A 26,517-nucleotide genomic window follows, 5' to 3' on the forward strand; every position below is an offset into this window, starting at 1 on the left:
CACAGAGCAAAGAGTTTGGAATGGAATTTTCTTTTACTTTATCTATAAAGGCAAAATGTGTGTGTGATGTATCATTCCAGAGTTAAAGATATTTCCTTCTTCTATTTAGGAATTATTGCTATGTAAATTTAAAAAGTAGTAAAAAAGAGTATTGAAAGATAGAGAAAATGAAAATATAATTATTTTGGATTAGCTGATGAAGGAGTCTTTTATATGAAATGTAAACAAAATTTGTGGTATAAAAGGAAAGCTGTAATGATTTAAATTTAGGGATGCAGGATGACGTAGAGACAGACATGTGAAAATGTTATCAAATTAAATATGATACAATGATATAAATTATAAGAAAAATGTATACTACCAGACCTAGTAATGCACACAGTCTGTCTTATATTCCTAGTTATTATCAGGAATTGACCAGACAGATTATTCTACTTTTCACTTCCAAATATGATGCCAGTATCTTCATTCATCACCAGGCAAATAATGCAATAGCTATGTTTGGGGTCTATGCAAGGAAGAACTTTACTGGAGAAAGTTAAGTCTTTAGGAGCAAGATGGAAGGTTTTTTTATTTCCAGGTCCTGAATTCTGTTCAGTCTCTGCTTCTTGACTCAGTGCATTTGATCAGATATGTCACACTAGTTCCAATGTGCTTTTCCCACTGAAATGGACTGTAGACTGAATTAAACTGAGACAAAATACACCGTTATACCCTTAAGTTATTTTCTGTCAGATATCTAAGTATAGGAATAAGAAACAACCACTACAGGGTCTACAGCTGAAAGGTCTAAATTCAGTTCATAAAAACAGTGGAAATGAAACCTCAAGAGAAGTCCTTCCAGTTACTAAGATCATTTATTGTTGTCCACTTAAACTCACAGAATGATCACTCAGTGCATCCACTTAGACCTGGAGGGTAAATCTGAATGTCAGAGCACATGTCCCTGTATTTTGTCTCTTTCGGACTTTCTACCCCTCGTCTGTGATATTTCCTCAGGACTTAAGTGTAGGAGTTGTGTAGAATGGTATTTTTCAGGGGCGGACACCTCATAGTTAGCTGAACCCCTAATCTGACCAGTTGTGGCTTTCTGTAATAATCTGTGTGTTGGAAAATGAAATGTCTCAGGTGAAAGCTACACATATATCTGGTTATGAGGACAGATGCTTGTAGTGTGGTTAGCAGTTTCCTAGTTTAAAAAAGTGTCAGTAATAGAATTACTTCTAATTCCATGGGCTCACCAACCACAGGTACTTTGCTAAATTTATAATTCTGTGGCATAATTTCTCCTTTATTGAGCACACCTTAAGTCCAACTAGGTGACTGTTGCTTCCCTACAGGATATAAGTGCTACGATTCAACTTTCCCTTTCTGATTAAGCTGCTGTGACCATAATTTTACATCTTTATGTGAGTTTACACTTCTTGTGAATTTCTACAGGATAAATGTCTAGGACTGGACGTTCTATGCTCTAAATTAGTAGAAAAGCTTGCTTCAAGTTTAAGAGCACAAAACTTTCCCATTTCTAAAAAAAAAAAAAAAAGCTATGAGCTCTGCCTGATCTTCCATGTGTGCTATTTTTTGTGTGTTTTCCTTCAAGTGTTTTATATTCAGACACATTGGATTTGATTATGCTCAAGAATCAGAGAATGGTATAATGTGTTATACTTTGTGGAAGATATTTAAAATTTTATTTTTCAGATATTTTTTAAAAAATATTTATTTTTATTTGTTTCTAAGTATGACTGTCTGTGCAAGTGGGAAAATGAATGCATGCATGTGTTGCGTTGGTGGCATAGAGTCCCCCAGGCACATGCAGTTGCACACTGTTATAGGGTGTCTAACCTGGGGATTGGGAACCCATATTGGGGCTCAGCTTGAGTCCTAAGAAGCAGTGGTGCTTGCTCTTAAGCATTGTTCCATCCCTCAGTACACTTTAATTGATTTTACCTTATTTGAAGTCTAACGTTATAAATCTCTCAGAATAATCCATTTAACTGTATCTTAAAATTTTTATTTTGTGTATTTATCATTTTACTCTTAATGGTTTTCTCATTTTTTCCTGTAACATCTTTGATAAGATCTTTAATAATAATATGAATGTAGGGTATAAATATCTCTGTGGTTTTATTTATATCTTATTTTTATGGATTATTAATTTATTGCTGTGAGACAACACAATGTGATGGTGCAAGTCATATTATTCTTTACAAAATCGCTTTCATGTTCTAGAATTGAGTATTGGTAGGTATATTATCTGTTTTAAAACATTTCACTCCTGTATTTTATTTTGTATTCTCCAGAACACAAATTACATCACTCATTTTGTCAATTAAGAATTTGATTTGCTGGAATTTCAAATCGCATTGAGGAGTTGTGTATTTCTGAGTTTAGTGCTCCAATAATTGTACTAGTTTATTCTGAACCTTGACTATAACATACGTACACATACTTTTGACATTAACTTTCCTTAACTTTTATTGTAAAAAAAAATTTTTATTCCTTATATAAAACGCTGAGACTGAGGCTGATTTTGTTTAGCTTCTTTCCCCAGAACGCAAAAGAAGGCAAAGACATGAAATGTAGAGAAGGCAACACACATGGAATGTGGGGCCTAGCTGCTTACTAAAAGTCTCTCTCTCTCTCTCTCTCTCTCTCTCTCTCTCTCTCTCTCTCTGTGTGTGTGTGTGTGTGTGTGTCTGTCTGTCTGTCTATCTGTCTCTGTGTCTCTCTCTGTGCCTCTGTCTCTCTGTGTCTTTTTGTCTGAGAGAGTATTTTACTGAATACCATGAGGCATTGGTATCTCCAATAAAATCCCTTTTGTCTTCACGTATTTCTCAACAGTATTCTCCCCATCTATTTAACTTTCAGTGTTTGTATCTTATATTTTGTATGCATACTGTAGTCATCCTGCCTGCAAGTTCTACCTTTTGGCAGTATATTCTGTGGTTTTGTTCTCTATTTATTTATTCCTACTTCCTTGCTTCTATTGTATTATTCATATATTATTAATAATTTTATTATAATTTATTTATTGGCTGTTCAGATATGTTTCTTTGTATTACTTTTGTAGTAGCTATCCTAGAGATTATGGTATACATTTTTAATTTTCACAATCTGTCTTTTACATGTGTTATTCCTTGTGGACAATAGTTGAAAAGAGAAAAATATAGATTCTGGCACTTTGTATGCCAATTCTCTTTGACGAATCATGTCTTATCTCCAATAGTTTGTCCATTGACTGCATTTTAAAATTTAGGTTGTTTTTGTTTTGTATTTTGGGTTTTTTTGTATACCTGGTTAGTCTAGTAGTTTTGATGTAGCTCAGAATGACCTCAAACTGTTATTGATCCTTCTGTTTCAGCCTCCTAAATGCTGGGACCACAAGTGCATGCCATCAACATCAGTTTGGTTTGACTCTTTGAACCATAAAGACCTGAAACTCAATTTTATTGTTCTCGAATATGCATGTTTTGAGAACAATAAGCTTACACAGTATTATTTCCTATCAAGTTTCATTCTTCCTACAATAAAACTTTCCTAGCTCTTTAGTGTCAGTGGTAAAAAAGTAGGTGTGCTTTCATGTCTATTTAACCATTGAGGAATATTTAACCTCCAACCCCATAAACCAGACATATTCCTTGTTTTAGTGATATACAGTCTATGATTTCCTCTTTCATTTGAACCCTGATTGATACACCTTCTTAGTAATGAGGATTCATAAAAGTAAAGAAGCTTTTAACATCTTTGATTAATAATAAGTAATGATTTCAACAAAGATTTTTAATAAAATAAGGAATGTGGACATATAAGAGAAAGGAAATCTGCATATTCCTCTGTAGCCTGCAAACCTGGATGAATCACACACATCCACCTTGGGTCTCAAAATTTATTGACCTGGTTAATTGTTACCTTTAACCTTCTCATGCTACTTCAGTCCTTCTAGACTGACACCATTAGACTTTCACCTTACTCATTCACACCTTGCTCCTGATGATCAGGTTGCCTACCTAGAGTGAGAAACCAAAGGATCAGTGGCAGGTGACATTCAGAAGGGACTTCAGGTGGCAAGTGAGCTTCCTGGAAATGGCCCACCATTGCAGAGTTGGACGGGTGAACCTTAGAAAGCCATGGCTCCAGAATTGCTTCTTGATGCTGGCATAATTTCCTGTATTTGTCATTGCTGTATTTCTCATATACGTGGCATGGTGTAGTTGGGCAAATAAGATCCTAAAAGTCTATAGTCTCTTATGACTGATTCCTAATCCATTAGCAAAAATAATTGAACCATTTTTCTGCACATCAACATGAGGATGAGCTTTCATAAAATAATGCTGTTTGGATGAATTAATGATTTTATAGAATTCGTTATTTGATTCCAATAATTTTATGAAAGTAAAATAATTGATAGAAAATTTAAGGAGATGGTTTTAGTTGTTTTGGCAGAAAACTCAACACAGATGAATGAATGAAGCACAGACAAAACAACTCCTTTGAACTTATCAACAACTATTTTGCTGTAACTTCCTCTTATATAACATTTTATCCATGATGTAATTTTTTTATGTATATTTATATCTCCTTTTTTTAGGAGATATAAGTGGACCTAAGGGAAAAATAAAAGGTGTTAGAGCCTACTTATTAGAGCTTTGCTCTATTCATTCACTGTAAATATGTGTGCATGTGTGTGTGTGTCTGTGTGTATACAAATATATATATATATATATATATATATATATATATATATATAAATATCAAAGTCTTGGCCTAATTCTGTCTCTTGATCTAAGTAGTTGCTAAATAAGTATATGTAAATGTAAATGACACATTTATTTCCTCAGAGAAAGTGAAAAGTTTGAGCTAACCAAGCTGTGCAAATACATGGCTTGAGCTGGGCCCAGAGTGTTTCTATCTAACTTTCCCTTGCCCTATTCCTGAAATCTTCTAGTATCCATAAAATCTAATCTTCTACAAGCTGACTGATTCAAATTAGCCTCTCTTGGCTTCTTACTAAGTAGCTCTGCTTGGAAAAAGAGCCTGTGAATTCTATACACTGCAATGGACTCAACTCAGCATGAGCTGCTTTCCTCAACTGAATTGAGCTCAACAGCACTGAACTGAAATGCACCACACTGAACTCAACCAAACAGAATTGATCTGCTGTCCATTACCTTCTCCCTCACTTGCTTCTTTTTTATTTATTTTCTTTTTTATTGGATATTTTATTTATTTACATTTCAAATGTTATCCCCTTTCCTGGTTTCTACTCCGGAAACACCCATCACATCTTCCCATCCCCCTGTATCTATGAGGGTGCTCCATCACCCACCAATCCACTCTTGACTCCTTGCCTGGCATTCTCCTACACTGGGGCATCGAGCCTTCTCATGACCAATAGCCTCTCCTCCCACTGCTGCACAAGGCCATCCACTGCTACATATGTGGCTGGAGCCATGTGTATTCTTTGGTTGGTGGTTTAGTCCCTGGGAGTTCTGGCAGGTTGGGTTGGTTAATATTAATGTTCTTCCTATGAGTTGTGAACCCCTTCAGTTCCTTTAGTTATTTTTCTAGCTCCTCCATTCGGTACACGGTGCTCAGTCCTATGATTATCTGAAAGCATTCACCTCTGTACTTGTCAGGATCTGGCAGAACCTCTCAGGAGACAGCTATATCAGAAACCTGTCAGCAAGCATTTCTTGGCATCTGCAATACTTTCTGGCTTTGTTTTCTTTATATGGGATGAATCCCCAGGTGGATCAGTCTCTGGATGACCTTTCTTTCAGTCTCCGCTCCCTACTTTGTCTCTGTATTTCCTCCCTTGAATTTTGTTTCCCCTCTTAGAAGAACTGAAGCATTCAAACTTTGGTCTTCCTTCTTCCTGAGCTTCCATGTGGTATGTGAATTGTGTGTTGGGTATTCTGTGCTTTTGTTGTAATATACACTTATCAGTGAGTGCATACCATATGTGTTCTTTTGTACTTGGGTTACCTCACTCAGGATGATACTTTCTAATTCCATCCATTTTGCCTAAGAATTTCATGAAGTCATTGTTTTTAAGAGCTGAGTAGTAGTCTTTGTGTAAATCTACCACATTTTCTGTATCTGTTCCTCTGACTTGTTTCTGGATTTGACTATTATAAATAAGACTGTATGAACATAGTAGAACTTCTGTCTTAGTTATATATTAGAGAATCTTTTGGGTATATACCCAGGAGTGGTATAGCTGGGTCCTCAGATAGAACTATGTGTAGTGTGAGAGAAAACCCCAGAATGATTTCCAGAGTGCTTGTACCAGGTTGCAATCCCACCAAAAATGGAGGAGTGTTTCTCTTTCTCCACATCCTGGGCAACATCTGCTGTCACCTGAATTTTTAATCTTAGCCATTCTTATAGCTATGAGGTGGAATATCAAGTTTGTTTTGACTTGCATTTCCCAGATAATTAAGGATGCTGAACAGTTCTTTAGGTTCTTCTCAGCAATTTGATATTCCTCAGATGAAATTTTTTTTGTGTACCTTGGTACCCAATTTTAATAGGGTTCTCTGGAGTCTAACCTCTTAAATTCCTTGTAAATGTTGGATATTAGACCTCTACTGGACATAGGGTTGGTAAAGATCTTTTCTCAATCTGTTGGGTGCCGTTTTGTCCTATTGACAATGTCCTTTGCCTTACAGAGGCTTTACAATTTTATGAGGTCCTGTTTGTTGATTGTTGATCTTAGAGCATAAGCCATTGGTGTTCTGTTGAGGAAACTTTCACCTGTGCCCCTGTATTCAAGGCTCTCCCTACTTTCTTTTCTATTAGTTTCAGTGCATATGGTTTTATGAGGAGGTCCTTGAACCACTCGGACTTGAGCTTTTACAAGGAGATAAGATGGATTGATGTGCATTCTTCTACATGTTAACCTCCATTTGAACCAGAACCATTTGTAGAAAATGCTGTCTTTTTTCCACTGGATGGTTTTAGCTCCTTTGTCAAAGATCAAGCAAGCAAGTGTGTGTGGATTCCCTTGGGTCGTCAGTTCTATTCCATTGATTGACATGCTTGTCTCTATACCAATACCATGCAGTTTTTTTCACTATTACTCTGTAATACAGCTTGAGGTCAGGGATGGTGATTCCCCCAGAAGTTCTTTTATTGTTGAGAGTAGTTTTAGCTAGCCTGTTTTTTTTTTTTAATTCCAAATGAATTTGCAGATTGCTCTTTCTAGCTCTATGAAGAATTGATTTGGAATTTTGATGGGAATTGCATTGAATCTGTAGATTGCTTTCAGCAAGATGGCCATTTTTACTATGTTAATCCTGCCAATCCGTGAGCATGGGAGATCTTTCCATCTTCTGAGATATTCTTCAATTTCTTTCATCAGAGACTTGAAGTACTTGTCATACAGTTCTTTCACTTGCTTGGTAAGAATCACACCAAGGAAATGTATATTATTTTAGACTTTTGTGAAAGGCATTGTTTCCCTAATTTCTTTCTCAGCCTGTTTATTTTCTGAGGAGAGGCTACTGATGTGTTTGAGTTAGTTTTATATGCAGTCATTTTGCAGAAGTTGCTTATCAGGCTTAGGAGTTCTCTGGTATAATTTTTGGGGTCACTTATGTATATTAACATATCACCTGCAAATAGTGATATTTTGACTTCTTCCATTCCCATTGACCTCCTTCAGTTTTTTAATTGCTTTGGGTAGGACTTGGTGTACTTATCGAATAAGTAATGAGAGATTGGGCAGCCTTGTCTGGTCCCTGATTTTAGGGACCTTCCAAGAAGATCTAATAGCAATATCCTTCAAACTATTCCACAAAATAAAATCAGAAAGAACATGTCCCAATTCTTTCTATGAAGCCACAATTGTGCTCATTCATAAAGCACAAAAAAAAAGATAAATTCAGACCAATTTCACCTATGAATATCAATGCAGTAATACTCAATAAAATTCTCACAAACTGAATCCAAGACTGAATCAAAACAGTCATCCATCATGATCAAGTAGGCTTTAGGATGGGGATGCAAGAACGGTTCAAGATATAGTGCACCATACCCAAGTGGCACAGGATGTAGCTTAATCACACAGGAGTGCTGAGGGGCCTCACTACACAGGTAGAACCGTGCCTGCCACTCAGAGGATGATGCCCAGAATCTTCTGGCAGAAGCCCTCTGCTTTCTGTCTCTGACTTGGGCCAATCCTCTGCCACAGTGCTCCATACCTAAGTGGTGCAGAGAGGTACCTTAACCACCCAGGAGTGCAGAGAGGCCTGCCTGCACAGGTAGAATCCCCCCCTCCCTCACTCAGAGGATCATGCCCAGAACCCTCTGATGGAAGATCACTGATTTTTGTCTCTAGTTTGGGACAACCCTCTGCCACAACACACCATATCCAAGTGACACATGGAGGTAGCTAACCACTCAGGAAGGCAGAGAGGCCAGACAGCATAGGTAGGACCACCCCTGCTGCTAAGAGGAAAACAGCCAGAAACCATGAGTTTATAAGAACCTAGGAGCAGCATGGGACAGGAGTCTTCTGATTCTGCCTGTACTCAGAGTTGATTGGGGCCACAGAGCTACATACTGAAACACAAACACAAGAGAGCAGGTCTCACAGGTGTACCTATATATCTGTGTACAAAGAGAGAATGGGTCGCCCAGGAGCACAGATACAGAGGTTTACATGACAGATAAGTCAGAGACAGCAACACCAGCTAGCAACAGAGATAACAGATAGCAAAAGGCAAACACAAGAACATGACCAACATTTGCCTAAGAATTTCATGAATTCATTTTTTCTAATGGCTGAATAGTACTCCATTGTGTAGATATACCACATTTTTTGCATCCACTCTTCTGTTGAGGGATACCTGGGTTCTTTCCAGCATCTGGCAATTATAAATAGGGCTGCTATGAACATAGTAGAGCATGTATCCTTATTACATGGTGGGGAATCCTCTGGGTATATGCCCAGGAGTGGTATAGCAGGATCTTCTGGAAGTGAGGTGCCCAGTTTTCAGAGGAACCGCCCTTGTTCTGGAAAGACTCAGTGAAGCAGTATTCGACAAAACCAGAACGGGGAAGTGGGAAGGGGTGGGTGGGAGGACAGAGGAAGAGAAAGGGGCTTACGGGACTTTCAGGGAGTGGGGGGCTAGAAAAGGGGAAATCATTTGAAATGTAAATAAATTATATCGAATAGGTAAGCAGGAAATGGCGGCGGCGGCGGCAGTGCAGCAGTGGCTGGTCCAGCTGAAGGGCCATCAGCAGTGGGAACAAGGCGACACAGGGTCCTGTTAGGCCCTGCGCCCATGACCACTGACCTTCGCTGACCAGCCGGGCGGCAAGCAGCTGCGGTTGTGCAGCGCCTTTCTCTGCACAGAAGCCACTTCAGAACTCGGCCTCCCGCCAGTCAGGAGAGGCTCATCTCCATCTTGGTTTCAGACTCCAGAGATCAGACAGACTGAGGTACACAAACATAATCCCAGGCCAACACCACGGGGGTCTGAGCCCGACGGGCGTTGGCCTGCACCCAGGCCGTGGGCTGTTCGGGGGACCATCGGGGTGCCAACCCAGCCAGGAGGATTTTTGCCTGGGCCTGCGCGCGCGCCGCCATTTTGCCTGCAGGACGACAGAGAGCTCTGGCGGGCAGACCCATAACAGGCATAGCCTGAGGCTAACAAAGCGGGGGTCTAGGCCCCAAAAGGCACAGGACTGACCCCAAGAACTGGGCGGCTTGGTGGGCCATCTGTGAGTCAACCCGGCCAGGAGGTTGTTAGCACAGCAGACTCTCCCGGCACTTTCAGGGAGCGCGGGCACGCATGCCCACCATCCAGGTCACCTGGCGGACCCAACTAACAGTCATAGACCTACGGGAACTTTGCTCAGACCTTGGCCTCCCAGGCTTTTGCCTGGACTCAGGGCCTGGGTGGCCAAGCTAACCTTGTGTGTGCCAGCCCGGTTGGGGGATCGGCTGCCCAGCAGAGTGAGCAAAACACAGGGGATGTCACAGCAGCATACACCGTCAGCGCTCCCTGGGGGTGCACACGGGCTCCATCTGGTCCACAGACACAATCTGGGGCAAGGCCTCAGGAGGAAGCCCTCAGCTCAACTCTCTCCGCTTCCGGATTCAGATCAGCCTGGGTGGCCGCACCACATCTCCAGGTCCTGCAAGAGGCTAGCAGGGCTTCCGGGGGCCAGCTGGGAGAAGTCGGTGTGCTCCAGTGAATCCAGCGGGCCCCAGCAGGAGCCTTCGGGTGCCTGCTTCGGGGTCTGATCAGCCTGGGCAGTAGCACCCTGTCTACAGGCAGTGCAGGGGGTAAGCTGTGCACAAGAGGCCAATGGGGAAGGGGCAGCTTGCACTGGTCAGTCCAGCACTGACAAGACCATGTAACACCAGTGAGAACTAGATGGCAAAAGGCAAACACAGGAACGTCACTAACAGAAATCAAGGCAATATGGCAACATCTGAACTCAATTCTCCTCTACCAGTCCTGGATGCCCCATCACAGCAGTAAAACAAGATTTGGATTTAAAATCACTGGTCATGATGCTGGTACAGGAACACATGAAGGACATACTTAAAGAAATTCAGGAGAAAATGGATCAAAAGTTAGAAGCCCTTGCAAGGGAAACACAAAAATCATTGAAAGAAATCCAGGAGAATACAAAAGCCAACAAGGAAGAAACACAAAAAACACTTAAATAAATACAGGAGAACTTTGGTCAACAGGCTGAGGTCATGAAAGAGGAAACACAAAAATCTCTTAAAGAATTACAGGAAAGCACAAACAACCATGTGAAGGAGCTAAGCAAAACCATCCAGGATCTAAAATCAGAAGTAGAAACAACTAAGAAAACTCAAAGGGAGACAACTTTGGAGATAGAAAGCCTTGGGAAGAAATCAGGGGACAGAGATGCAAATATCAACAGCAGAATACAAGAGATAGAAGAAAGAATCTCAGATGCTGAAGATTCCATAGAAACCATGGACTCAACAGTTAAAGAAAATGCAAACTGCAAAAAGCTTGTAACCCAAAATATTCAGGAAATCCAGGACACAATGAGAAGACCAAACCTAAGGATTATAGGCATAGATGAGAGTGAAGATTTACAACTTAAAGGGCCAGCAAATATCTTCAATAAAATTATGGAAGAAAACTTCCCTAACCTAAAGAGAGAGATGCCCATGAATACACAAGAAGCCTACAGAACTTCAAACAGACTGGACCAGAACAGAAATACTTCCCATCACATAATAATCAAAACACCAAATGTTCTAAACAAAGAAAGAATATTAAAGGCAGTAAGAGAAAAAGGCCAAGTAACATATAAAGGAAGACCTATCAGAATCACAGCAGACTTTTCACCTGAGACTATGAAGGCTAGAAGGTCCTGGGCAGATCTCATGCAGACTCTAAGAGAACACAAATGCCAACCAAAACTACTATATCCAGCAAAACTCTCAATCACCATAGATGGAGAAACTAAGATATTTCATGACAAAACCAAGTTTACCCAATATCTATCCACAAACCCAGCCCTAAAAAGGATAATAGGAGGACAACACCAATACAAGGAGGGAAACTTCACCCTGGAAAAAGCAAGATAGTAACCTTTCATCAAACCCAAAAGAAGTTAAGCAATCAAATTTAAAAAATAATGTCAAAAATGATAGGAAGTAACAATCACTATTCCTTAATATCTCTTAACATCAATGGACTTAATGCCCCAATAAAAAGACACAGAGTAACTGACTGGATACGTAAACAGGACCCTACATTTTGCTGCTTACAGGAAACACACCTCAGGGTCAAAGACAAACACTACCTTAGAGTAAAAGGCTGGAAGACAATTTTACAAGCAAATGGTCTCAGGAAACAAGCTGGAGTAGCCATTTTAATATCAGATAAAATTGACTTTCAACCCAAAGTCATCAAAAGAGCCTCTGAGGGACACTTCTTGCTGGTCAAAGGAAAAATACAAAAAGAAGAACTCTCAATCCTGAACATCTATGCTCCAAATGCAAGGGCACCCTCTTTCGTAAAAGAAACTTTATTAAAACTCAAAGCACACATTGCACCTAACACAATAATTGTGGGTGACTTCAACACTGCACTTTCCTAAATGGACCGATCAGGAAAACAGAAATTAACAGGGACACAATGAAACTAATTGAAGCTTTGGACCAATTAGATTTAACAGATATATATAGAACATTCTATCCTAAAACAAAAGAATGTACCTTTTCTCAGCACCTCATGGTACCTTCTCCAAAATCGACCATATAATTGGTCACAAGACAGACCTCAACAAATATAAGAAGATAGAACTAATCCCATGCCTCTTGTCAGATCACAATGATACCTTGGTCAAGGAAGAAATAAAGAAAGAAATTAAAGACTTTTTAGAACACAATGAAAATGAAAACACAACATACCCAAATCTATGGGACACAATGAAAGCAGTGCTAAGAGGAAAACTCATAGCCCTGAGTGCCTCCAAAAAGAAAATGGAGAAAGCATACATTAACAGCTTAATGACACACCTGAAAGCCCTAGAACAAAAAGAAGCTATTTCACCCAGGAGGAGTAGAAGGCAGGAAATCATCAAATTCAGGGCCGAAGGAGTAAAAGTGGTCTTCAGTAGCAACAGAAACAACAGAAAACCCACATACACGTGGAAACTGAACAATACTCTACTCAATGATACCTTGGTCAAGGAAGAAATAAAGAAAGAAATTAAAGACTTTTTAGAACACAATGAAAATGAAAACACAACATACCCAAATCTATGGGACACAATGAAAGCAGTGCTAAGAGGAAAACTCATAGCCCTGAGTGCCTCCAAAAAGAAAATGGAGAAAGCATACATTAACAGCTTAATGACACACCTGAAAGCCCTAGAACAAAAAGAAGCTATTTCACCCAGGAGGAGTAGAAGGCAGGAAATCATCAAACTCAGGGCCGAAATCAATCAAGTAGAAACAAAGAGAACCATACAAAAAAAATCAACAAAACCAGGAGCTGGTTCTTTGAGAAAATCAACAAGATAGATAAACCCTTAGCCAGACTGACCAAAGGGCACAGAGAAAGTATCCAAATTAACAAACTTAGAAATGAAAAGGGAGATATAACAACGGAAACTGAGGAAATCCAAAAAATCATCAGACCCTACTACAAGAGCCTGTACTCAACACAACTGGAGAATCTGGAGGAAATGGACAATTTCCTTGACAGATAACAAATACCAAAATTAAATCAGGACCAACTAGACCATCTAAACAGTCCCATAATGCCTAAAGAAATAGAAGGAGTCATAGAAAGTCTTCCAACCAAAAAAAGCACAGGACCAGATGGTTTCAGTGCAGTATTCTACCAGACCTTCAAAGAAGAGTTAACACCAATACTCTTCAAACTATTCCACAAAATAGAAACAGATGGAACACTACCCAATTCCTTCTACGAAGCCACAATTATGCTGATACCAAAGCTACACAAAGATCCAACAAAGAAAGAGAACTTCAGACCAATTCCCCTAATGAACATCGATGCAAAAATATTCAATAAAATTTTTGCCAACCGAATCCAAGAACACATCAAAACGATCATCCACCATGATCAAGTAGGCTTTATCCCGGGAATGCAGGGTTGGTTCAATATACGGAAATCCATCAATACAATCCACTACATAAACAAACTCAAAGAACAAAACCACATGGTCATTTTTTTGGATGCTGAAAAAGCATTTGACAAAATTCAGCATCCTTTCATGCTTAAAGTCTTGGAGAGAACAGGAATTCAAGGCCCATACCTAAACATAGTAAAAGCAATATACAGCAAACCAGTAGCCAGCATCAAACTAAATGGAGAGAAACTTGAAGCAATCCCACTGGAATCAGGGACCAGACAAGGCTGCCCCCTTTCTCCTTATCTTTTCAATATTGTACTTGAGGTACTAGCTCGGGCAATTCGACAACATAAGGAGGTCAAAGGGATACAAATCTGAAAGGAAGAAGTCAAACTATCATTATTTGCAGACGACATGATAGTCTACCTAAGTGACCCAAAAAAACTCCACTAGAGAGCTCCTACAGCTGATAAACAACTTCAGCAAAGTGGCAGGTTATAAAATCAACTCAAGCAAATCAGTGGCCTTCCTATACTCAAAGGATAACAGGCTGAGAAAGAAATTAGGGAAATGACCCCCTTCACAATAGCCACAAACAGTATAAAGTATTTTGGGGTGACTCTTACCAAACATGTGAAAGATCTGTATGACAAGAACTTCAAGACTCTGAAGAAGGAAATGGAAGAAGACCTCAAAAAATGGGAAAACCTCCCATGCTCATGGATCGGTAGAATCAATATAGTTAAAATGGCCATTTTGCCTAAAGCACTATACAGATTCAATGCAATACCCATCAAAATCCCAACTCAATTCTTCAGAGTTAGAAAGAGCAATTATCAAATTCATCTGGAACAACAAAAAACCCAGGATAGCTAAAACTATTCTCAGCAACAAAAGAAAATCTGGGGGAATCAGTATCCCTGTCCTCAAGCAATACTACAGAGCAATAGTGTTGAAAACGGCATGGTATTGGTACAGTGACAGGCAGGAGGATCAATGGAACAGGATTGAAGATCCAGAAATGAACCCACACACCTATGGCCACTTGATCCTCGACAAAGAGGCTGAAAACATCCAATGGAAAAAAGATAGCCTTTTCAACAAATAGTGCTGGTTCAACTGGAGGTCAGCATGCAGAAGAATGCGAATTGATCCATCCTTGTCTCCTTGTACTAAGCTCAAATCCAAATGCATCAAGGACCTCCACATAAAGCCAGACACTCTGAAGCTAATAGAAAAGAAACTGGGGAAGACCCTTGAGGACATCGGTACAGGGAGAAAGTTTCTGAACAGAACACCAATAGCGTATGCTCTAAGAGCAAGAATTAACAAATGGGACCTCATAAAATTACAAAGTTTCTGTAAGGCCAAGGACACCATCAAGAGGACAAATCGGCAACCAACAAATTGGGAAAAGATCTTCACCAATCCTACATCAGATAGAGGGCTAATATCCAATATATATAAAGAACTCAAGAAGTTATACTCCAGAAAACTGAACAACCCTATTAAAAAATGGGGTACAGAGTTAAACAAAGAATTCTCACCTGAAGAACTTCGGATGGCAGAGAAGCATCTTAAAAAATGCTCAACTTCATTAGTCATTAGGGAAATGCAAATCAAAACAACCCTAAGATTTCATCTTACACCAGTCAGAATGGCTAAGATTAAAAATTCAGGAGACAGTAGGTGTTGGAGAGGGTGTGGAGAAAGAGGAACACTCCTCCACTGCTGGTGGGGTTGCAAATTGGTACAACCACTCTGGAAATCAGTCTGGCGGTTCCTCCGAAAACTGGGCACCTCACTTCCAGAAGATCCTGCTATACCACTCCTGGGCATATACCCAGAGGATTCCCCACCATGTAATAAGGATACATGCTCTACTATGTTCATAGCAGCCCTATTTATAATTGCCAGATGCTGGAAAGAACCCAGGTATTCCTCAACAGAAGAGTGGATGCAAAAAATGTGATATATCTACACAATGGAGTAATATTCAGCCATTAGAAACAATGAATTCATGAAATTCTTAGGCAAATGGATGGAGCTAGAGAACATCACACTAAGTGAGGTAACCCAGACTCAAAAGGTGAATCATGGTATGCACTCACTAATAAGTGGTTATTAACCTAGAAAACTGGAATACGCTAAACATAATCCACACGTCAAATGAGATACAAGAAGAAAGGAGGAGTGGCCCCTGGTTCTGGAAAGACTCAATGAAACAGTATTCGGCAAAACCAGAACGCGGAAGTGGGAAGGGGTGGGTGGGAGGACAGGGGAAGAGAAGGGGGCTTACGGGACTTTCGGGGAGTGGGGGACTAGAAAAGGGGAAATCATTTGAAATGTAAATAAATTATATCGAATAAAAAAATTTAAAAAAATTATATAGAATAAAAAAATTAAAAAAAAAAAAAACATGACCAACAGAAAGCAAGGCAACATGGCACCATCTGAACCAAGTTCTCCCACAACAGCAAGTCCTGGTTACCCTAATACACCAGAAAAGTAAGATATGGATTTAAAAACACATCTCATGATGCTGATAGTGGATTTCAAGAAGGAGATAAATAACTCCCTTAAAGAAATACAGGAGAACAGGAGTCAACAGTTAGATGCCCTTAAAAAGGAAAGACAAAAAGCCCTTAAAGAAATACAGGAGAATATGGGTCAGCGGGTAAAAGAACATAAAAACAAAACAGAAAAATCACTTAAAGAAATATAGGAGAACATGGATCAAGAGTCAGACTCCCTGAAAGAAGAAACACAAGAGAAATCCTTTAAAGAATTTCAGGAAAAATCTAAACAAACAAGTGAAGGAATTGAATAAAACCATCCAGCATCTAAAAACAGAAGTAGAAACAAGTAAGAAATCCCAAAATGCAGACAACTCTGGAAATAGAAGTTTTCTTTCCAAGGAGTCACGGATGCAAATATCAATAGCAGAATGCAAAAGATAGAAGAAAGACTCTCAGGTGCTGAAGACACCATAGAAAGCATTGACTCAACAGTCAAAGAAAATGTGAAATACAAAAAGCTTGTAACCCAAAACATCAAAGAAATCCAGGACACAATGAGAAGATCAAACCTAAGGATTATGGGTATAGAAGAGAGTGAAGATTTACAATTTAAAAGGGACAGTAAATATCTTCAATAAAATTATAGAAGAAAACTTCCCTAACCTAAAAAGAGAGATACCCATGAACATACAAGAAGCCTACAGAACTCCAAACAGACTGGACCAGAACAGAAATTCCTCCTGTCACAAAATAATCAAAACACCAAATGTATTAAACAAGGAAAGAATACTAAAAGAAGTTAGAGAAAAAGACTGCACTCTCTCTCCATATATAGTACTTGAAGTTCTAGCTAGAGCAATTAGAAAACAAAAGGAGGTGAAAGGAATACAGTTTAGAAAGGAAGAAGTCAAAATATCACTATTTGCAGATGTTATTATAGTATACTTAAGCAACCCAAAAAACTCCACCAGAGAACTCCTACAGCTGATAAACAACTTCAGCAAAGTGGCCTAATATAAAATTAACTCAAACAAATCAGTAGCCTTCCTTATCTCAAAGGATAAACAGGCTGAGAAAGAAATTAGGGAAAATACACCCTTCACAATAGTCACAAAAAATATAAAGTATCTTGGTGTGACTCTAACCAAACAAGTGAAAAATCTATATGACAAGAATTTCAAGTCTGTGCAGAAAGAAATCGAAGAAGACCTAAGAAGATGGAAAGAACTCCTATACTCTTGGATGGGCAGGATTAATATAGTGAAAATGGCCATCTTGCCAAAAGTAATATACAGATTCAATCCAATCTCCACCAAAATTCCAACTCAATTCTTCATAGAATTTAAAAGAGAAATTCTGTAATAACAGAAAACCCAGGATAGCTCAAACTATTCTCAACAATAAAAGAAGTTCTGGAGGAATCAATATCCCAGATCTCAAGCAGTACTACAGAGCAATAGTGTTAAAAACTGCATGGTATTCGTACAATGACAGGCAGGTAGATCAATGCAATAGAATTGAAGACCCAGAAATGAACTCACACACCTATGGATATTGGATCTTTGACAAAAGTGCTAAAACCATGCAGTGGAAAAAAGATGGCCTTTTGAACAAATGGTACTGCTTCAAGTAGAGGCTAGCATGCAGAAGAATGCCAATTGATACATTCTTATCTCCTTGTACTAAGCTCAAATGGGACCTCATAAAATTACAATATCTCTGTAAGAAAAAGAACACTGTCAATAGGACAAAACAACAACCAACAAATTGGGAAAAGGTCTTTACCAAACCTATATCTGACAGAGGGCTACTATCCAATATATACAAGGAATTGGGAAGTTAGACTCCAGAGAGCCAAATAACCCTATTAAACATGGGGTACTGAGCTAAACAAAGATTTTTTGCCTGAAGAAAGTCGAATGGCTAAGAAGTACCTAAAGAAATGTTCAGCATCCTTAGTCATCAGGGAAATGCAAATCAAAACAACCCTGAGATTTCTCCTCACACCTGTTAGAATGACTAAGATCAAAAACTCAGGAAACAGCAGGTGTTGGCAAGGATGTCAAGAAAGAGGAACACTCCTCCAGTGCTAGTGGGATTGCAAGCTGGTACAACCACCCTGGAAATCAATCTGGTGGTTCCCCAGAAAACTGGGCATGATAGTACTGGAGAACTCTGTTATACCACTGCTGGGCATATACCCAGAGGATTCTCCAGCATGTAATAAGGACATATGATCCACTAAGTTCATAGCAGCCCTACTTATAATAGCCAGAAGCTGGAAAGAACCTAGATGTCCCTCCATGGAGGAATGGATACAGAAAATGTGGTATGTTTATACAATGGAATACTACTCAGCTATTAAAAACAATGAGTCCATGAAATTCTTAGGCAAATGGTTAGAACTGGAAAATATCATCCTAAGTGAGGTAACCCAATCACAAAAGAACACATATGGTATGCACTCACTGATAAGTGGATATTAGCCCAGAAGCTTGGAATACCCAAGACATAATTCACATATCAAATGATGCCTAAGAAGAAGGAAGAACAAAGTATGGATTCTCTGGTCCTTCTTAGAAGGGAGAACAAAATATCCAAAGAAGGAGATATAGAGACAAAGTATGGAGCAGAGTTTTAGGGCAAGATCATCCAGAGACTACCCCACCTAGGGATCCAACCCATATACATTTATAAAATCCAGACAGGATTATAGATGCCCACAAGTGCTTGCTGACCAGAACTAGATTTAGCTGTCTCCAAGGAGGCTCCACTAGTGCATGACTAAAACAGAGGGAGACACTCTCAGATAGACATTGAAATGAACACAGGGTCCCCAGTTTGCTCTTCTGTATATACTTGTAGAGAAATTTTAATCTAGCATTTTGACTGCTCTGGCAAAGTATTACATCCAAAGTATGGAGGAGCTAGAGAAAGGACCCAAGGACCTGAAGGGGTTTGCAGTACCATAGGAGCAACAACAATATGAGTCACCCAGTACACCCAGAGCTCCCAGGGACAAAACATCAACCAGAGAGTACACATGGAGTTACCCATGGCCCAGATGCATAGGCAGCAGAGGATGGCCCTGTTACATTTCAAAGGGAGGAGAGGCCCTTGGTCCTGGAAAAGCTAGAGGATTACCAGGACAGGGAAGTTGGGGAGGGTTAATGGGGAACAGGTGCAGGGGAGATGGCTTATTGGATTTTCGGGGGGGGGGGGACCAGGAAAGGGGACAACATGTGAAATGTAAATAAAGAATATATGTAATAAAAAGGAGAGAGAGAAAATGTCAGTAAAACCTTAAAAAAAAGAATAAAAAGAAAAAGAATGGTTCAGTATTAGGAAACCATCAACATAATCCACTATATAAGCAATCTCAAGGATAAAAATCCACATGATCATTTCATTAGATGCTGAGAAAGCATTTGAGAAAATTCAACACTCCTTCATATTAAAGCTTGGAAAGATCAAGAGTTCAAGGCCCACAGCTAAACATAGCAAAAGCAATATACAGCAAACTGGTAGCCAACATCAAACCAAATGGAGAGAGATTTGAAGCAATCTCACTCCTCTTTAAGTAGACTCTTTTTCCTGTCTGTTCTCATGAGAGTTGGGTGTATACTATCTCTGATTCATTTTCTTTTTTTTTTTTTTCTTTTTTTTTATTATTCGATATAATTTATTTACATTTCAAATGATTTCCCCTTTTCTAGCCCCCCCACTCCCCGAAAGTCCCGCAAGCCCCCTTCTCTTCCCCTGTCCTCCCACCCACCCCTTCCCACTTCCCCGTTCTGGTTTTGCTGAATACTGTTTGACTGAGTCTTTCAAGAACCAGGGGCCACTCCTCCTTTCTTCTTGTACCTCATTTGATGTGTGGATTATGTTTTGGGTATTCCAGTTTTCTAGGTTAATATCCACTTATTAGTGAGTGCATACCATGATTCACCTTTTGAGTCTGGGTTACCTCACTTAGTATGATATTCTCTAGCTCCATCCATTTGCCTAAGAATTTCATGAATTCATTGTTTCTAATGGCTGAATAGTACTCCATTGTGTAGATATACCACATTTTTTGCATCCACTCTTCTGTTGAGGGATACCTGGGTTCTTTCCAGCATCTGGCAATTACAAATTGGGCTGCTATGAACATAGTAGAACATGTATCCTTATTACATGGTGGGGAGTCTTCTGGGTATATGCCCAGGAGTGGTATAGCAGGATCTTCTGGAAGTAAGGTGCCCAGTTTTCGGAGGAACCGCCAGACTGATTTCCAGAGTGGTTGTACCAATTTGCAACCCCACCAGCAGTGGAGGAGTGTTCCTCTTTCTCCACACCCTCTCCAACACCTGCTGTCTCCTGAATTTTTAATCTTAGCCATTCTGACTGGTGTAAGATGAAATCTTAGGGTTGTTTTGATTTGCATTTCCCTAATGACTAATGAAGTTGAGCATTTTTTAAGATGCTTCTCCGCGATCCGATGTTCTTCAGGTGAGAATTCTTTGTTTAACTCTGTACCCCATTTTTTAATAGGGTTGTTTGGTTTTCTGGAGTCTAACTTCTTGAGTTCTTTATATATATTGGATATTAGCCCTCTATCTGATGTAGGATTGGTGAAGATCTTTTCCCAATTTGTTGGTTGCCGATTTGTCCTCTTGATGGTGTCCTTTGCCTTACAGAAACTTTGTAATTTTATGAGGTCCCATTTGTCAATTCTTGCTCTTAGAGCATACGCTATTGGTGTTCTGTTCAGAAACTTTCTCCCTGTACCGATGTCCTCAAGGGTCTTCCCCAGTTTTTTTTCTATTAGCTTCAGAGTGTCTGGCTTTATGTGGAGGTCCTTGATCCACTTGGATTTGAGCTTAGTACAAGGAGACAAGGATGGATCAATTCGCATTCTTCTGCATGCTGACCTCCAGTTGAACCAGCACCATTTGTTGAAAAGGCTATCTTTTTTCCATTGGATGTTTTCAGCCTCTTTGTCGAGGATCAAGTGGCCATAGGTGTGTGGGTTCATTTCTGGATCTTCAATCCTGTTCCATTGATCCTCCTGCCTGTCACTGTACCAATACCATGCAGTTTTTAACACTATTGCTCTGTAGTATTGCTTGAGGTCAGGGATACTGATTCCCCCAGATTTCCTTTTGTTTCTGAGAATAGTTTTAGCTATCCTGGGTTTTTTGTTGTTCCAGATGAATTTGATAATTGCTCTTTCTAACTCTGTGAAGAATTGAGTTGGGATTTTGATGGGTATTGCATTGAATCTGTATAGTGCTTTAGGCAAAATGGCCATTTTAACTATATTGATTCTGCCAATCCATGAGCATGGGAGGTTTTCCCATTTTTTGAGGTCTTCTTCCATTTCCTTCTTCAGAGTCTTGAAGTTCTTGTCATACAGATCTTTCACATGTTTGGTAAGAGTCACCCCAAGATACTTTATACTGTTTGTGGCTATTGTGAAGGGGGTCATTTCCCTAATTTCTTTCTCAGCCTCCTTATCCTTTGAGTATAGGAAGGCCACTGATTTGCTTGAGTTGACTTTATAACCTGCCACTTTGCTGAAGTTGTTTATCAGCTGTAGGAGCTCTCTAGTGGAGTTCTTTGGGTCACTTAGGTAGACGATCATGTCGTCTGCAAATAATGATAGTTTGACTTCTTCCTTTCCAATTTGTATCCCTTTGACCTCCTTATGTTGTCGAATTGCCCGAGCTAGTACCTCAAGTACAATATTGAAAAGAAAAGGAGAAAGGGGGCAGCCTTGTCTGGTCCCTGATTTCAGTGGGATTGCTTCAAGTTTCTCTCCATTTAGTTTGATGCTGGCTACCGGTTTGCTGTATATTGCTTTTACTATGTTTAGGTATGGGCCTTGAATTCCTGTTCTCTCCAAGACTTTAAGCATGAAGGGATGCTGAATTTTGTCAAATGCTTTTTCAGCATCCAATGAAATGACCATGTGGTTTTGTTCTTTGAGTTTGTTTATGTAGTGGATTGTATTGATGGATTTCCGTATATTGAACCAACCCTGCATTCCCGGGATAAAGCCTACTTGATCATGGTGGATGATCGTTTTGATGTGTTCTTGGATTCGGTTGGCAAGAATTTTATTGAGTATTTTTGCATCGATGTTCATAAGGGAAATTGGTCTGAAGTTCTCTTTCTTTGTTGGATCTTTGTGTGGCTTTGGTATCAGCGTAATTGTGGCTTCGTAGAAGGAATTGGGTAGTGTTCCTTCTGTTTCTATTTTGTGGAATAGTTTGAAGAGTATTGGTGTTAACTCTTCTTTGAAGGTCTGGTAGAATTCTGCACTGAAGCCATCTGGTCCTGTGCTTTTTTTGGTTGGAAGACTTTCTATGACTCCTTCTATTTCTTTAGGCATTATGGGACTGTTTAGATGGTCTAGTTGGTCCTGATTTAATTTTGGTATTTGGTATCTGTCAAGGAAATTGTCCATTTCCTCCAGATTCTCCAGTTGTGTTGAGTATAGGCTCTTGTAGTAGGATCTGATGATTTTTTGGATTTCCTCAGTTTCCGTTGTTATATCTCCCTTTTCATTTCTAAGTTTGTTAATTTGGATACTTTCTCTGTGCCCTTTGGTCATTCTGGCTAAGGGTTTATCTATCTTGTTGATTTTCTCAAAGAACCAGCTCCTGGTATTGTTGATTTTTTGTATGGTTCTCTTTGTTTCTACTTGATTGATTTCGGCCCTGAGTTTGATGATTTCCTGCCTTCTACTCCTCCTGGGCGAAATAGCTTCTTTTTGTTCCAGGGCTTTCAGGTGTGTCATTAAGCTGGTAATGTATGCTCTCTCCATTTTCTTTTTGGAGGCACTCAGGGCTATGAGTTTTCCTCTTAGCACTGCTTTCATTGTGTCCCATAGATTTGGGTATGTTGTGTTTTCATTTTCATTGTGTTCTAAAAAGTCTTTAATTTCTTTCTTTATTTCTTCCTTGACCAAGGTATCATTGAGTAGAGTATTGTTCAGTTTCCACGTGTATGTGGGCTTTCTGTTGTTTCTGTTGCTATTGAAGACCACTTTTACTCCATAGTGATCAGATAGGAGGCATGGGATTAGTTCGATCTTCTTATATTTGTTGAGGTCTGTCTTGTGACCAATTATATGGTCGATTTTGGAGAAGGTACCATGAGGTGCTGAGAAAAAGGTATATTCTTTTGTTTTAGGATAGAATGTTCTATATATATCTGTTAAATCTAATTGGTCCAAAGCTTCAATTAGTTTCATTGTGTCCCTGTTTAGTTTCTGTTTTCCTGATCGGTCCATTGAGGAAAGTGCAGTGTTGAAGTCACCCACAATTATTGTGTTAGGTGCAATGTGTGCTTTTAGTTTTAATAAAGTTTCTTTTACAAAAGAGGGTGCCCTTGCATTTGGGGCATAGATGTTCAGGATTGTCAGTTCTTCTTTTTGTATTTTTCCTTTGACCAGCAAGAAGTGTCCCTCAGGGTCTCTTTTGATGACTTTGGGTTGAAAGTCAATTTTATCTGATATTAAAATGGCTACTCCAGCTTGTTTCCTGAGACCATTTGCTTGTAAAATTGTCTTCCAGCCTTTTACTCTAAGGTAGTGTTTGTCTTTGACCCTGAGGTGTGTTTCCTGTAAGCAGCAAAATGTAGGGTCCTGTTTACGTATCCATTCAGTTAGTCTGTGTCTTTTTATTGGGGCATTAAGTCCATTGATGTTAAGAGATATTAAGGAATAGTGATTGTTACTTCCTATCATTTTTGACGTTATTTTTTAAATTTGAATGCTTAACTTCTTTTGGGTTTGATGAAAGGTTACTATCTTGCTTTTTCCAGGGTGAAGTTTCCCTCCTTGTATTGGTGTTGTCCTCCTATTATCCTTTTTAGGGCCGGGTTTGTGGATAGATATTGGGTAAACTTGGTTTTGTCATGAAATATCTTAGTTTCTCCATCTATGGTGATTGAGAGTTTTGCTGGATATAGTAGTTTTGGTTGGCATTTGTGTTCTCTTAGAGTCTGCATGAGATCTGCCCAGGACCTTCTAGCCTTCATAGTCTCAGGTGAAAAGTCTGCTGTGATTCTGATAGGTCTTCCTTTATATGTTACTTGGCCTTTTTCTCTTACTGCCTTTAGTATTCTTTCTTTGTTTAGAACATTTGGTGTTTTGATTATTATGTGACGGGAAGTATTTCTGTTCTGGTCCAGTCTGTTTGGAGTTCTGTAGGCTTCTTGTATATTCATGGGCATCTCTCTCTTTAGGTTAGGGAAGTTTTCTTCCATAATTTTATTGAAGATATTTGCTGGCCCTTTAAGTTGTAAATCTTCACTCTCCTCTATGCCTATAATCCTTAGGTTTGGTCTTCTCATTGTGTCCTGGATTTCCTGGATATTTTGGGTTACAAGCTTTTTGCTTTTTGCATTTTCTTTAACTGTTGAGTCCATGGTTTCTATGGAATCTTCAGCATCTGAGATTCTTTCTTCTATCTCTTGTATTCTGTTGTTGATATTTGTATCTCTGTCCCCTGATTTCTTCCCAAGGCTTTCTATCTCCAAAGTTGTCTCCCTTTGAGTTTTCTTAGTTGTTTCTACTTCTGATTTTAGATCCTGGATGGTTTTGCTTAGCTCCTTCACTTGCATGTTTGTGTTTTCCTGTAATTCTTTAAGAGATTTTTGTGTTTTCTCTTTCATGAGCTCAGCCTGTTGACCAAAGTTCTCCTGTATTTCTTTAAGAGATTTTTGTGTTTCGTCTTTCATGACCTCAGCCTGTTGAGCAAAGTTCTCCTGTATTTCTTTAAGTGTTTTTTGCATTTCCTCCTTGTTGGCTTTTGTATTCTCCTGGATTTCTTTCAATGATTTTTGTGTTTCCCTTGCAAGGGCTTCTAACTTTTGATCCATTGTCTCCTGAATTTCTTTATGTATGACCTTCATGTGTTCCTGTACCAGCATCATGACCAGTGATTTTAAATCCAAATCTTGTTTTACTGGTGTGATGGGGTATCCAGGACATGTTGGTAGAGGAGAATTGGGTTCAGATGTTGCCATATTGCCTTGATTTCTGTTAGTGACGTTCCTCCGTTTGCCTTTTGCCATCTAGATCTCACTGGTGTTAGTTTATCTTGTCAGTGCTGGACTCACCAGTGCAAGCTGCCCCTTCCCAGTTGGCCTCTGGTGCACAGCTTACCTCCTGCACTGCTTGTAGACAGTGTGCTGCTGCCCAGGCTATTCAGATCCCAAGGCAGGCACCCGAAGGCTCCCGCTGGGGCCCGCTGGATTCACTGGAGCACACTGACTTCTCCCAGCTGGCCGCCCGGAAGCCCAGCTAGCCACTTGCAGGACTTGGAGATGTAATGCTGCCGCCCAGACTGATCTGGATCCGGAAGCTGAGAGAGTAGAGCTAAGGGCTTCTGCCTGAGGCCTTGCCCCAGATTGTGTCTGTGGAGCAGATGGAGCCCGTGTGCACCCCCAGGGAGTGCCGATGGTGTATGCTACTGTGACCTCCCCTGTGTTCCGCTCACTCCGCTGGGCAGCCGATCTGCCAACCGGGCTGTCGCACACAAGGTTAGCCTGGCCGCCCAGTCCCTGAGTCCAGGCAAAAGCCTGGGAGGCCAAGGTCCGAGCAAAGTTCCCCTACGGCTTTGACTGTTAATTGGGTTTGCCAGGTGACTAGGATGGCGGGCGTGTGCGCCCGCGCTCCCTGAAAGCGCTGGGAGAGTCTGCTTTGCTAACAATCACCTGGGCGGGTTGACTCACAGATGGCCCACCAAGCCGCCCAGTTCTTGGAGTCAGTCCTGTGCCTTTTGGGGCCTGGACCCCCGCTTTGTTAGCCTTAGGCTATGCCTGTTACAGGTCTGCCCGCCTGAGCTCTCTGTCGTCCTGCAGGCAAAATGGCGGCGGCGCGCTCGCAGGCCTGGGCAAAAAACCTCCTGGTTGGGTTGGCACCCCGATGGCCCCCCGACCCGCCCAGGGCCTGGGTGCAGGCCAACGCCCGTCGGGCTCAGACCACCGCGGTGTTGGCCTCGGATTATGTTTGTGTACCTCAGTCTGTCCGATTCCTGAAGTACGGAACCAAGATGGATGCTCCTCTCCTGACTGGTGGGAGGCCGAGTTCTGAAGTGGCCTCCGTGCAGGAAAGGCGCCGCACAACTGCAGCTGCTTGCTGTCCGGCTGGTCAGCGAAGGTCAGTGGTCGTGGGCGCAGGGCCTAACTGGTCCCTGTGACGCCTTGGTTCCACTGCTGATGGCCCTTCAGCTGGAGCAGCCACTGCTGCCGCTGCTACAGCCGCCGCCGCCGCCGCAGCCCCATCTGATTCATTTTCTTAAGTTTTTCTCTGATTCACAAATTTGTTTCTCAATTTTATGTCATTGTTTGGAATTAATGTTGTTGCCAAAGGAATGGTTATATTCTACAAAGA

This window comes from Apodemus sylvaticus, chromosome 2, assembly GCF_947179515.1.
Source record: "Apodemus sylvaticus chromosome 2, mApoSyl1.1, whole genome shotgun sequence".
NCBI lineage: Eukaryota > Metazoa > Chordata > Mammalia > Rodentia > Muridae > Apodemus > Apodemus sylvaticus.